The sequence below is a fragment of the Macaca thibetana genome, chromosome 18, assembly GCF_024542745.1.
Source record: "Macaca thibetana thibetana isolate TM-01 chromosome 18, ASM2454274v1, whole genome shotgun sequence".
Taxonomy (NCBI): Eukaryota; Metazoa; Chordata; class Mammalia; order Primates; family Cercopithecidae; genus Macaca; species Macaca thibetana.
In genome coordinates, this window is record NC_065595.1 from 52,922,980 (window position 1) to 52,938,511 (window position 15,532).

Consider the following 15,532-nt stretch of genomic DNA (forward strand, 5'->3'; position numbering starts at 1 on the left):
TTGTTTCTGCTCCAATTGTTTTACCCTACCCTTTGTTCTTTGGGTCAGGGACCATGTCTCAGTAATTTTTTGTTTCTAAGTGCTTAATAAACTGCCTGGCCTAGATAGAGGGTGTTTGTTAAATGTTTATAGATTGAATGGATAGATGCTTCTGGTGTCATGTTGCCTCCCTCATTACTGAAGTCCCCTTTCATTCCCTGAAGATCGAGTTATGAGCCCCACGGAAAAACGGCTTACTTCCCTCTGCTCTATCTGTGATTAAATCAAGGAAGGGGCTCCCTTTGGGGATTTATGATAGCTTGGCTTCTGAGACATGGTTTCTTATACATTTTAAATTTATCCTCAACAGAACTAACTGCTTTCCACATTTTACAACTGTCTGCAAACTTAAAACATTTATTCCAAGTTCCATAGTGCAGGTCAATTATTGAAGCTTAGATGTCCCTGTGGTATATGAATGGAGAGATACCACTGATAAAAATTCTCTGAGTAAGGCCCAAGGAACTCTGCCTAGAGCGTAGAATGAATTGTAGATGGATTTAAGATCAGACGCCCCATTCCCCGACTTACAGGTCAGTGTTCTTTTTTTTCCCTGTACCTTAAAATTTTAGAAATATTCAGATTATCTTAAGAACTGAACTTGAGTTTCAAGAGCCTCTGTACATATATTAAAAATATGTTTCCAACCATGGCAGTTTCCCCTAACTTGGCATGGAGCTCCAATTTGGAGAAGAATCAATAACAAGTACAGCAGAGAACAAAGGATGAATGACTTAAAAGTATGCATTTATGCAATTTAGAAGGGCGGAGAAAATGGAAGGAAAAATGGAAATGAACAGGCAAAAGAGAAATGACATTGAATGATAATACTGTTTTTACAACACATAAACATCTAGTAGGACCTTGTTCATAATTCATGTACTAAATATTACAAATAAAACTGTGAGATTAAATGGAAAGGAAAGTAATATAAGAGTTGTGTAATGTTTTATCTAAATATTGCCAAAGTAATCAAAAAGATGTATAGTGACATATTTGCTATAGCTGTTAATGAGCAAATAAAAATTTATGATCACTTTATTAGTTCTTATCTAGAATTCTCATTAGTCAATTTTTATTTATTTTTTCTAATCTGTGAAGTATAAGACTTTCCATGGAGCTGAGCCATAGGGAACAGGAATATGATATAAAGGTTTCCTACATCTTGATTTAATATATCAGTAACTTTTACTTTTTGTGACTTTAATTTCAACCAATTTGCCTTCCTGAATTCTGTCTAGCCATTTTTTAGCAAACGAGTGAAAATTAGATCTTAGCAACTAAAGAATTTCCTGCCTTGTTGCTCCTCTTCTAATTTCTTTCTGGCTCTTCTAGGTAAATCAAATTAATGTAGCCTGGGTTTGACATTGGGATTGAACAGCAAAATCGTGATGTTCATTGACTATTTCCAGTTGAGTTTCCTTCCGCCCTTGTTCTAGGCAAAATTGTGCAGTCCCAGAGCTCCTCTCATCCGTTAAATTTACAGGCCTTCTGAGGTTTATTAGTAACAAATAAGGACTAAACCGGGAAGGCATGAATTCTCCCTAGCCTTCTCCTACCTGCATTCACTCATTCATTCATTCTGCAAACAGTAATTAAGTACCAAGTGTAGGACACTTGCTTAGTGCTGGAGATGTAAAGATAAATAAGAAGTGGTCTTTTTATTCTATAAGGAACAGACAGTGGGTGGGAGACAATAAAAGTATTGCTATATTGTGAGTTAAGAGCCTTGGTAGCTGTCGAAAAAGATCTGAGGAACCTCTCACTGATCTGGAGAGGGGAGAAGAGATAGAAGAGTTTTTGTGGGGGGAAGGAAGGAACTGAGTTTCCAAGAACGGATAGAGATTTGTGATTGGAGAGGGGGGCTAAAAGCATTCTAGGCCTAGGGAGCTACAAACACAATGGCTTACAAGGACATAACTTAAGTTTGAGAAAATTAAAACTCACTCAGTATTTACAGGCGGAGGAGAGTGGAGACGAATGAGTCCAGGAGAGTTAGGAGAGGACCAGCATGGAAAGGGAATTGTTTGTCATACCCACTTGCCTGGAGTTAATCCTGGAAACAACAGGGAAGCGTCCAGTCTTTCTGTGCAAGGGACTAACACAGAAGCAAACCGGATGGAGAAGGGATTTCACAGTGGCATGCCTACAGAGAGGAATTAAGATGGGCGCCTGTCAGGGGATTCAATGGGTAGGAGTAAGAAATAGTATGCAATGGAGCAGAGGCCTTGGAAATGGACAACCGACAAGAATGATAGTGAGAAGGTAGGGCTCCCCAATTTTAAGGACAGAAAGGAACTAAGGGCAAAGCAAAAATGGGGTTAAGGATGAAGGACAAGTCAGTCATATTTCCTGGTTGGGACTTGAGTATTTAGATGGTGTCATTCTCAGCAAAAGAAAATTTAGGAGAAAGAAGCTATTTGGGAGAAGAGGAGAGATGAATTGCATTAGAGATGTTTTAAGTTTCAGGTGCAGGTGCTATCTGTAGTTATCCAGGTACATTAGTCGGTTGGTGGCATAGACCCAAATACATCTGGACAATCGGATTTTATCGTGTGGTGTGATTACAGCTTATACTAATAATACTAGAAGAAGAAGTAATAATACTATAGCTCATATCTTGTTCAATGAGTGGGAAGCAAAATTGATCTCTTCTAAAGGGTCCTCTTCCCCTTCCGATTCCAGGAATCCCTATGTTCTTAATTAGATACTAGTGCCCAGGTTCAAGTATGGGTGGAAGGGAGGGAAATCTCTTTTTTAGTGCACCTGGATCGTCAAGATAAATGGTCACTCAGGTGGTGCCCTTTGCCAAATCCTGGCAACCACAGCAAATAAGCCTGCCATGGAAATTTATTGCTTAGGGTGGGCCTGCCTATTCCCAAAACATTAGCTGGAAGCTTGTGACACACCTGTCTGAGAAGTCTGAGAGTGGGAATGAGACGTTCCATTTACTGCCACTGCCTTAGGTAAGGAGTCCTTTGTAGTGTTGTGATTATTCAGGAAAGTGCCATGATAGAAATTGGCCTAGTTTTCCTTTGCAATTTATAACTCTTTAATACATCCTCCTCTCACTTCAGGCAAAGAACTCTCTCTGATGAACAGGACATTGTCTACGTTTAAAAGGGCTTTTTCCAGTGGAGATGTTCTGTATTTGCGGTGAAGAAATAGGTCCTAGAGTGAAAATGTGTTGTGCCCATAGGTTGAGATCTGGGTCTGAAGTGCTGAGGCCAAGTTGCCTGCTCCTAAGTGCTCTATTCTGGATGTTACCACCAGCGCTAGATCAACTCCCGGTCCCAGGGCTATCAATTCTTTGGAGGAGGATAACCTCATACTCCAATAGATGCTCTGACAAAAGTAGCTCGTGACAAAGGTCAGAGCCAAAGTTCAATCTGCTCCTATAGTCCCCTCTTCAAGGGTGCACTCTGACCCTACTTCCTCTCTGCCCAGAACTCTGTGTTGCTGTAAGTTCTGGGAGCCAGGACATCACCCACAATATCTTCCCCACTGATTCACGGCTGTGGCTAGGCTACTGGGTGCTGACTTACATAGATTTGGGGCTCGAGAGGAGGATGGGGATAGAACATAGAAATCTTGATTAAGGACATCTAGGGTAAGATTGCAGAGTAAGAAGCTATTGCAGAGTGGACTGATGTTTACAGAACAATAGGGATTGGAAGAGTAGGTAAGAGGAGAACAAAGAAGATGGAAAAGATTGGTCAGAGGAGAAAATGTTGTGCCAAGAGCCAATAGGGAGAGAGTTTAAAGAAAGGAGTGGCCTAGATTGAATGTCAAATGTATACTTACTCTCTACAAGCAAAATGGAGCCTTGCAATTGTTTTCACTCTATAGATCCCTATTTGCATGGGCCAAAATAAAAGTACATGTGTGAAATAAATATCTATATCTATATCTATATCTGTATCTATAGATATATGTCTGCTCCTGGTTCCCGACACAGAGCTCTTGAAACCCTTGTAGACAGGGACCCTAGGAGAATCTTTTTTTTTTTTTTTGGAGACAGAGTCTCATTCTGTCGCCCAGGCAGATCGCAGTGGCACAATCTCAGCTCACTGCAGCCTCCGCCTCCTGGGTTCACGCGATTCTCCTGCCTCAGCCTCCCAAGTAGCTGGGATTACAGGCACACACCACCATGCCCAGCTAATTTTTTGTGTATTTTTAGTAGAGACGGGATTTCCCTATGTTGGCCAGGCTGGTCTCGAACTCCTGACCTCGTGATCCGCCCGCCCCGGCCTCCCAAAGTGCTGGGATTACAGGAGTGAGCCACCGCGCCTGGCACTAGGAGAATCTTTTGTTCTAATATTTTATATTTGACCCTTGTTCCAGACACAGAACTCTTAAGATCTATATAATTTCCTGAGTAATGGGATCCTCCAACACAGTGTTCCTAAATTCCTTGGGATTTCCTGGGTGATGGGAGCCTTTTACTCTAATGAGGTGACTCTTGGTGGGCTTCTGGATGGCGTCAGGGTGGGGACTGTTTGCCAGGTGAACCAACCATGTGATTAGAGGGATAGAACTTTCACCCCTACCCACCAACCTCTGAGAAGGGGAGAGGGGCTAAAGGTTGAGTTGATTATCATTGGCCAATAATGTAATCAATCCTGCTTATGTAATAAAGCCACCATACAAACCCAAAAGGACAGGATTCAGAGAGATTTCAGGTTGTTCAGCATGTGGGAGTGCCTGGAGGATGTCTGTACTCAGAGAGGGCATGGAAGCTCTGCACCCTTTCTCACACGCCTTGCCCTGTGCATCTCTTGCATCTGGCTAGTCATCTGTGACACATTCATTAATATAATCAACCCAAAAGCATAAGTAAGTATTTTCCTGAATTCTGTGAGCTCTCCAAGAAAATTAATGAAATCCAAGGAAGGAGGCTTGGGAATCCCAACTCATACCTCTCTCCTCATATGCATAGGTGACAATCTACAGCTTGCAATTGGTGGCTGAAGTGGAGGGCAGTCTTATGGGACTGAGCCCTTAACCCACACGGTCTGACTTTACCTCCAGGGAAATAGCGTCAGAATTGAATTGGATTATAAGACATGCAGTTGGTGTCTGCTGGAGAATTACTTTTTATGTGAAAGAAAATTAAAACCCACATATCTGGCTTCAGAAGTGTTCTGTGTTGAATGTTGTGAGTGAGAGTAAAAATAATTCTATTTATTTCCCCCTATCTCTTATAGTATGTCAGAGGAAAGCATGAAGGAGTCTATCATAAACATTCTGTAGGAGAACCCGGGCCGGGCAGGACAGGGGCTCTGAGACACAGAGTGAAATAGGACCAGAGTAGAGTATGAAGCAATGTGGCAGGAATGTGAGAATTATAGAAGATGAAAATTATTGTTAGGACTTTGGGGGAGGTGAGAAGGAGTGATTGGGGAGCGGGAATGCTTTTTCTTCTTTCCTCCTGCCTGCCTCTGCCCGAGTTAATCCTGACCTCACTAATACTGGTCAGGAGATGAGGTGGGAAGTGCCTGGGGATGAGGTTAAGGTGTAGTCAGAGAAAAAACTTGACTAAAAAGGAAAAAACAAAGGAGTGGGGGTAATCCCAAAAACTGTGGAGGAGACTGACAGTGACTGCTTGGAAAGGATTAAATATAAACAGCAAGTCATAACATAAATAATTCCATCAATACTTCAACACTTTAACAGTTTTGATGTTTTTTAAAAATTAAATTGACTAAATTTTCTTAGACACATCAATGACACACATTTAACCAACCACAATTATTCTAAAAAGAAAAATGAAAAAATGAGCCAATCTATATATTTTTTTTTTGTTTTCAATTATTTAAGGATTTATATTTATGTTGCCAAAACAGGCAGTTAATTTAGTTAATGTAGTCAACCGGCCGGTCATTTCAGGAGGAAAACAGGGCTTTCACACAAGTGGTGTTTCAGAATGCACGTCCCAAGTCCCAGCTGTTTGGCTGGAGTTTTTCCTTTTTTTTTATGTAATATTGGCATGAATAAATATGGCTCTTTAGGCCAGGGATGGAAATGGAAAAAAAAAAAAAAAAAAAAAAGCCTGTTAAAATGTGAACAGTAGTTGAGGATTATAGCAAAAAAGATAATCCTACAATATCTTCTGCTGATACAGTGACTATTTCTAAAGAGTTTAATACTTCATTGTATGATTTCCCATAAAATCATAGAGATAGACGAGATGCAGGTATGGGCAATATTTATACTCTAGATAAGTAGAAACTAGAGTCTCAATTTGTTACATATGTAGAGCAATTCCAGGCAACACATCTCAGGCAGGACCATAAATATGGCTTGTGTTTTTCAAAATCCCACTCTGTCCTTCACCCATTATATTGCGTGATCTCCACATCTTAAGGAAGCAAATTTCCTCTAGTTGCAAGCCCCCTGTGGGTGCTAAGTGCTTATTTGTTGAAGCTGGTGGTAATGATCAACATAGCTGTCATCATCTGGAGTGAACAAATGGTCAGTAGCCAAAGGGAACCCAAAGGCAGATGAGTGTTTGTGGAATTTTATTGTGAGTAATAATGGTGTGAATGGAAAAGTGAAGTGAGCATCTAAAGAAGAAGGGAAATGTTGAAGGCAGGCCCGTCTTCGTTTCAGTTTAGTTAAGCTTAGATTTTTATGACACTGAAATAAATGGGAGACTGTTTTAAAATAAGCTTTTCACAAAAAGGAAACATAAAGACAAGGAAGTGATGACAATTTTGACATAAAGCAACTGATAAAAACCCAAGTGGGAATACCCATTAAAACTGAGCATCTAGTAACAACTGGCAGATGTGAGAGCTCCTTACCCTGAAGGTATAAGGGAATGAATTAATGAATTTGCCAGCAATGCTTTTTCTAACAGTCACGTAAGAAAACTTGAGGCAACACCAGAGGAATAAAGTGCTCATGATAAGCAATTCACTTTGCATCTAACTGATGGCAGTGTAAAGCCCCATAAACCCAAGATTTTTATAATGTTGGCCTTAAGATGTCAATGATACGTTTTGCTTCTCCCATCTACAAAATGATACAGAGCAGGGAAACTTTGGTTATGGACTTTCTGTCTATTACACATCATCTTACTTTTCTATCACACTTGGCGTTCTTTCTTTTCTAGCCCATTTTAGAAATAAAACCACTCAGAGTTGGAATTAACTTTCTACTTGAAGGGTAGCAGGATCTGGTCCTAATATAGCACACTGTTAGCCAGACCTTTCTATTACATTTTGCTTCCCTATAAAAGGTTTAATTGGTTGTACGACTTTGGGCAAGCGACAAAGGTTCAGTGTCTAAATTTCCTAGTTTAGGAGTTAGGTTCTTTCCAGGCTTAAAATTACATGAATTTTTATCTGTTTCATCTAGGCAGTAACTCATACACAAATTACTTTAGCATGAAATGTTACAAATTCTATAAGAAATCAAGTTAGATTACCATAGGGACATTCTTGAGAGCAGGGGATCTGTAAGGATACTTGCTGTGGGGTCTCAGCAAAGCAAGCAGAGGCAGGAGAAAGAAAGTGAGGTGGATACACTTCCAGGGCTGCTTAATTCAGTGCTCTCTGCGTTGGAGTAGGTGGAGTAGAGTCAACTGCCTCCTCCTCAGCTGGGAGTGAGCCCAAGAGGCAGATTCTTATCCTGGGTCAATATTCTGAAAATGTGTTCTACAGAACACTATTGCAGAGATTTTTAATATGAATTACATTAAAGAGGGCTCTGTAGTAATATAAATTTGGGGACATGCTGGGTTATAGAAAATCAAACAGAATTCGTCCCAGGAAGGGCTTTCAGGGTGCTTGATGGACTAATACACATTGTGAAACTCCATAAGGGGGATTTTACAGTGTTCAGTAGTTCCCAAGCTTATCTGAACACGAAACAGTTATTTTATTTATTTTTTTAAATAGAAATTCTCAATGGTTCAATTTTCTGATAAACATAGTTTTGGAAACATTCTTGGTAGAAATCCATGGCAAATTCAAATTCACTCCAGTGAGTCAGGGTAGGGGTTCAAGGGATTCCTTTGATGTAAAATCCTGGCATGCATATTAATTAAACCTGTTTTTAACAAGCCCCAATTTACAGATAACTGTGGGGGCAAAACCAGCTTCCAGAACTCTTATGTTGAGCTTCAACCTGTTTTTATTTTTTTAGGTTTTGTTTATTTGCTTGATCTTACCTACTAATTAAGGTTTAGTTGAATTTTGACTGAAAAAAATATTTTTAAAATGTGTACCTATTTATATTCTTTCCTCTGAGGTGTCAATAATACATACATTTTTTATTCACACAGGATTTCAGAAAATATTTCATCATTAGCCTTTTATGAAATTGATGAACTTTCCAACTCACCTTTACTTAATGGCAGCAAAATTCACCATTGATTTTTCTGGTTAATTTAATCACATTGAAGATCCACTACAACCCATGTAATTCATATTGTATCAAGTTTCAAATTTCCAGTCATTCCAAACGAGGATCAAAATTTGAAAACAGACCAAAATGTATAATTGTGTATACATTTTTTAAAATTGTTAGGATTTTTAAAATTCTTGAATGAGACAAAACTCCTTTTGAAGATTAACAAATAACATAAAAATAGAAAGATCTCCATGTTTTCCTTGTTCTTCCACTCTGACATAAAAGGGATTTTATACTGCTATGCATTTGGGAAGAAAAGTTTAAATAAAATAAAGCAGAATCCCAACTGGAGGATTAATCTATTACTCCATAGACGTCTCCCTCAGCCACAAGGCAGTAAAGAGTCATTTATGTGTCCAAGAGGAGTTTAATGTTGTTTTTTTTCCACTTGCAAATATCCAATGGGAAAAAAAAAATCTGTAGATAGAAAAATGGCAAAGTGATTTGTCTCAAGTTACCGTATATATCGTGCATTCGATAAATACCTCTGATTATTTTTCAAATGTATTCAGTCTGATGAGTCCCCAGTAAAGTCTTGCTCAGCGTATTTCCAGTCATTTTGAAAGCCTCATGTAGGCCCTATGAAATCCCGGCTTACCAAGATTCATTTAATTGGATTTTATGAGAATATTGTTAGGTGAGACCTATTTGGCACCCAGGCATTTCTCTACTCTGCCAAGATATAACATTCTTAACAAACACAGAAACAAAAAAACAAACAAAATAAAGTTCAAGAGCAGATTAGATTTATTGGCATTGCAGCCCATTACACAGTACTAATACTTTATTGATCCTACCAGATGTAGAATCACCTATGCAAAATGATTTTCCCTAATAAAATCAAATAACTGTTGGGGAGTGGGGAGTGAGGCATAGTTGGCTTAACATTTGAGACCACAGTATGAGAACAATGAATTACAATCAGAAAGTGAAGACAATTTCTTTAATATCTTTGAAAATATTTAAACTATTAATTTTGTCTCCTTACACTTTTTGACCTTTGGAACCCTTGAATTCTCAGAAATGCTCAGGACCCAAAGAGATTTTGTAATTTTATGTGTTATATGTATCCACATATATAGTGTTCGAAATTAAAACTGAGTCATTTTTAAAGTGCAGAAATGCACAAGTACACGTGAGATGCATTAGCTGCCAGAGTGTTGATGTCATCATACAGCTTCTGGAAAAGTCACTGTAAGTAACAGCCAGAGCAACCAGGCAAGAGAAAGAAATAAAAGGCATCCAAATAGGAGGAGAGGAAGTCAAACTATCCCTGTTTGCTGATGATGATAGGGCTCCAATGAGTAGAGGAACATCAGGGTTCTTGGTCCTCACGCTGGTTTAGGTAAAATGACACGGACACACATAGAGTGGTTTTAAAGAGCAGAGAATTTAATAGGAAAGAATGGGCAAGAAGGAAAGGAGAAGGAAAAAGCTCCCCTGTACAGAGACAGAGGGAGGGAGGCTCCAAAGCCCAGAGAGGGAACCCCAAGTGCAGTGGACACCAGCTAGATATATATGCAGAGGCTGGAGGAGATGATGGCTAGTCTGATTTGCATAGGGCTCAGGGGATTGGTTTGACCAGGCATGTCATCCACATAGCTCTGGAAAATTTGGCCCTCCCACCCTAGCCTTTAAATATGCAAATATAGGGCACCATTATGTTCTATAGACGTGAGAATACGTGGGGACGGCCATGTTGCCAGGCACATGTGGGGAAAGGGGAAGAAGGCCATGGGAATCGCCATGTTTGGGTGGACCCAGTTTCTAATGGCCTGCATTTGCATATCAAAGGTTGCCGGCCTGGCTCTAGGAGCCAGGGCTTTCCTGCTAGACAAAAAACATTTCTGGAGCTGCTTTAAAAGAAACAGCTTTCTAAGGATCTCTTTTCCTCTCTACCTGACTAAAATAATTTCTTAATAACCCTACCACAATATGATTCAATATGTAGAAAACCCCATAGTCTCTGCCCAAAAGCTCGTTGATCTGATGAACAACTTCAGCAAAGTTTCAGAATACAAAATCAATGTGTACAAATCAGTAGCATTCCTATACACCAACAACATAAAAATTGAGAGCCAAATCAAGAATGCAATCCTATTCACAATAGTAATTAAATATGTAGTAATACAGCTAACCAGGGTTGGGGTGGGGGAAGATCTCTGTAATAAGAATTACAAACTACTGAAAGAATCCAGAGATGACACAAACAAATGAAAAAACATTCCATGTTTATAGGTAGGAAAAATCAATGTTTTTAAAGTGGCCAGACCGTCCAAAGCAGCTTATAGATTCAATGCTATTCCTATCAAACTACAATGGCATTCTTCACAGAATTAGAAAAACTATTTTAAAATTTATATGAGACCAAAAATGAGCCCAAATAGCCCAGACAATTCTAAGCAAAAGGAACAAAGCTAGAGTAATCACATTGCTTGACTTCAAACTCTACTACAAGGATATGGTAACCAAAACACCATGGTACTGGTACAAAAACAGACATATAGACCAATGTAACAGAACAGAGAGCCCAGAAATAATAATGCTGCACACCTCCAACCATCAGATCTTCAATAAAGTTGAGAAAAACAAGCAATGGTGAAAGGACTTCCTATTCAATAAATGGTGCTGAGATAACTGGCGAGTCATATGCAGAAGATTGAAACTGAATCCCTTCCTTATACTATACACAAAAATCAACTCAAGATGGATTAAAGACTTAAATGCAAAACCTGAAACTATAAAAACCTAGATAACCTAGGAAATGCCATTTTGGACATGGGACCCGGCAAAGATTTTATGATGAAGATGCCAAAAGCAATTACAACAAAAGCAAAAGTTGACCTTTCAAAGCTAAGTAAACTAAACGGCTTCTGCACACCAAAAGAACTATCAACAGAATAAAAAGACAATCTGCAGAATTAGAAAAAATATTTGCAAACTATGCATCTGACAGAGGTCTAATATCCAGAATCTAAGCCAAAAGATTGGAAACCCCTGTGTCCAACCTTCTGGCATCCCTGGGCCACACTGGAAGAAGAAGAGTCGCCTTGGGTCACACATAAAATACACTAATACTAACAATAGCTGATGAACTAAAAAAAGAAAAGAAATCACAGAAAAAGCTCATAATGTTTTAAGAAAGTTTACAAATTTGTGTTGGGTCATATTTAAAGACGTCCTGGACCACATGTGCCCTGCAGGCCACGGGTTGGACAAGCTTGATTTATAAGGAACTTAAACAAATAACAACAACAACAACAAAAACAGACATTAAAACATGGTCAAAGGACATGAACAGACAGTTTTCAGAAGAAGACATACATGCAGCCAACAAGCTACATGAAAAAAAGCTCAATATCGCTAATATCATTAGAGAAATACAAATCAAAAGTCAAAGGCAATGAGATACCATCTCACACCTGTCCGAATGGCTAGGCAAAAAAATAACAGATACTGGTCAGGTTATGGAAAAGAGGGAATACTCATACACTGCTGGAGGGAAATGTAAATTAGTTCAGCCATTGTGGAAAGTAGTTTGAACATTTCTCAAAGAACTGAAAACAGAATTACCATTTGACTCAGCAATCCCATTATAGGGTATATACCCACAGGAATATAAATTGTTCTACCATAAAGACACATGCGTGTGTATGTTCATTGCAGCACTATTCACAATAGTAAATGCCCATCAATGGTAGACTGGATAAAGAAAATGTGGTACATATACACCATGGAATACTACACAGTCTTAAAAAAGAATGAGATCATGTGCTTTGCAGCAACACAGGTGGAGCTTGAGGCCATTATCCTAAGCAAATTAATATAACAACAGAAAACCAAATGCCCCCTGTTCTCACTTACAAGTGGGAGCTAAACATTGAGTACGCATGGACACAAAGAAGCAAACCACAGCCATGGGGACCTACTTCAGGGTGCAGGGTGAGAGTGAGGATCAAAAATCTGCCTATCGAGTACTATGCTTTTTACCTTAAGTCATCTGTATACTAACCCCCCTGGCATACAATTTACATATATAACAATCCTATACATGATCTTCTGAAACTAAAATAAAAGTTAAAAAAAAAAAACTCACTGTACACTGGTGAGAGAAAGGGAATAAAACAAGGAAACAAAATGTTTTAGTATTATTAAAATACTTTTGCTTTATGGACCCCCGCAAGAGGGACTCAGGGACCCCGAAGGGACTGTGGGTCATACTTTAGAAGTGTTATATTAATTAATTAATTTAATAAATGTTAACCAGTAACAACTTTTTACAGGGAACAGAGAGAGACACTGGAGATACATGGTTAACAGAACAAAGTCCTTGACCCTTTGATGGTTTTATTGCTCAAACAGAATGCAATTCATAAGTTTCAAAATAAGCTTCTTGAAGGTGAGATCATGTTTTTCTTATGATTTGGCCTCAACATTCTGTGGATGTACATAGTAAATGCTCAATAAATGCTTACACAATAAAAGGAATGTTCTGAGACTTACCTGAAATACTAAAATTTCTGTCCTTTATCACTGAACCTATGATTATGTACTATATCTGAAAATGTGCCACATTACATCATTTTCAACATGGGTAAATCATGAGTCCCTAACTCTTATTCTGCTATTCCCCAAATAATGTATCATAAGAAGAAAACTAGATTAGGAAAGCCTAAATCAAATGACATGATCAAAGAGACACAGAGATTAATTGATTGTTATTCAACTGTGTAGCATTATTCTCTTTGAATTTTTGAGTTCTAAAGATTCATGGTACAAAGAAATTGATATCCTCTTAGTGTCAACTAAACCTGGGTTTAAATGCAACCACACCCAAGTACAAGCTGTGGTGCCTTTGGAAAATGTTTTACATCTGAGCCTGTTTCTTCCTCCTTTAAGAAGAAAACAGAATGAGGTTATTTTGAAAGCCAAATTATATAATGGGTATATAATTTAGAGCCTGGAAAAGATGATATAAATATTATAATTGTTAGTTTTAATCCTCACAATAATTGTTATTGACATTGACAGGGAGAGAATACAATAGAAAATAATTCCAAGGATATACAGAAGAAAATGAGTTGGGTCCTCAATTCTTTGATGAATTTAACAGGAAGGGTTGAGATTGCAGAAGTAGAATCAGGAGAAATTCTGGGACAGGCACGGTGGCTCATGCCTGTAATCCCAGCATTTTGGGAGACTGAGGTGGGTGGATCATATGAGGTCAGGAGTTCAAGACCAGCATGGTCAACATGGTGAAATCCCATCTCTACTAAAAATCCAAAAAAATTAGGCGTGGTAGCACATCCCTGTAATCCCAGCTACTCGGGAGGCTGAGGCATGAGAATTGCTTGAACCTGGGAGGCGGAGGTTACAGTGAGCCGAGATCGTGCCAGTGCACTTCAGCCTGGGTGAGAGAGCAAGACTCTATCTCCAAAAAAAAAAAAAAAAAAAAAAAAAAAAAAATTCTGCTGACAATGACAAGAGGAGGCAGCAGATGCCATAGACAGACATGAAATATATGACTCTGAGAAAGGTTCTTTTTTATATTTATTTTTTTTGCATGCAGGCAGAGATAAAATGATTTTTTAAAAACACCATAGAGGCCTAAGAGTTACCAAGACCATTTCATGCCCATTTATGGGTTAAATGTTCATTTAAATGATCATTGTCTATCATAGATGAGAAGCCTCCTTTAAGCTTCATTGTTTCTTGGTAATTCTGATAGCTATTTCAGAAAAAAATTAGGTGATTATACACAAAAACATACATAACTGTTTCTGGAACTACAAAAATGTCAAGTACAGAATGACAAGAATCCTATTGGTTTTATGTGAAAGGAAAACATCCTAAGTATTATATTTTCATTAGAAATAGTCTCATAATATTTTATCATGAAAATTATATTTTTTTCCTTCTAGGGTATTACGTTAGCAAATGTCCAAGACATATTAGTTTTTCAACTAATTTTTGTTTTTTAAAACTAATTTTTAAGCTTTATTAGGATATACTTCACATAAAGACATATTAATTTGATGAAACAGAAAATAATAAGGTTGTAATACACGACTTCAATTTTAAAAAGAGCCATTTCTGGCCTGGCATGGTGGCTCAAGCCTGTAATCCCATCACTTTGGGAGGCCGAGGTGGGCAAATCACTTGAGGTCGGGAGTTCGAGACCAGCCTGCCCAACGTGGAGAAACCCCGTCTCTACTAAAAATACAAAATTAGCTGGTCTTGGTGGCACATGCCTGAAATCCCAGATACTCAGAAGGCTGAGGCAGAAGAACTGCTTGAACTCTGGAGGTGGAGGTTGCGGTGAGCCGAGATTGTGCCATTGCACTTCAGCCTGGTCAACAAGAGTGAAACTGTGTCTCAAAAAACCAAAACCAAAAACAAAAACAGCCATTTCCATAGATCCTTAAGTGATAATTAATTTTAGGAATACTTTCTGTTAACTTTCTCTTTCATTTTCAAGAAAGCTAGATCTCTGAAAAAGTCCTCTAATTATTATTGCAAACAATCAGCTTAAAATTAACTATGGCATGGATGAAGATAAAGTGCTACAATAAGAAGAAAAGAACTGCTGAGAAAGAAACAATTTAAGATCCCTGTAAAATATAAGCCAAACTACCTAGATCACCTATTACATTTATAGCTACTGTAGAACATGACTTATTCAGTATAACTTTCATCATGGCTGAAGATTTCAGGGATGTATGTGATTACAATTGTTCATGCTCAAGAGCTGAACACTTGGATACGAATCAAGATTCGGAGTTGCTCGTGAATTGATTTTGCCTCCTTAAGCTCAGTTCTTCTATTGATACTGAATAAAAATCTTTCACCAATTCAACAGATTACTCTGCAGGCACTACACTTTGAATTAATGTGTAGTATTGAAACAGAAAACCCCAATTTGTCATGCTGAGAGGAGTTTAGTACTTAATGAAAAAGTAGAAGAATATTGCACCAACGTGTCTAAAAGCTAGATAAATAATGGAGTATTAGGTGAATGAACCATGTCTATGTACATCTATGAAAATTTGTATCTGATTTTTAGTTAAAATTTTTC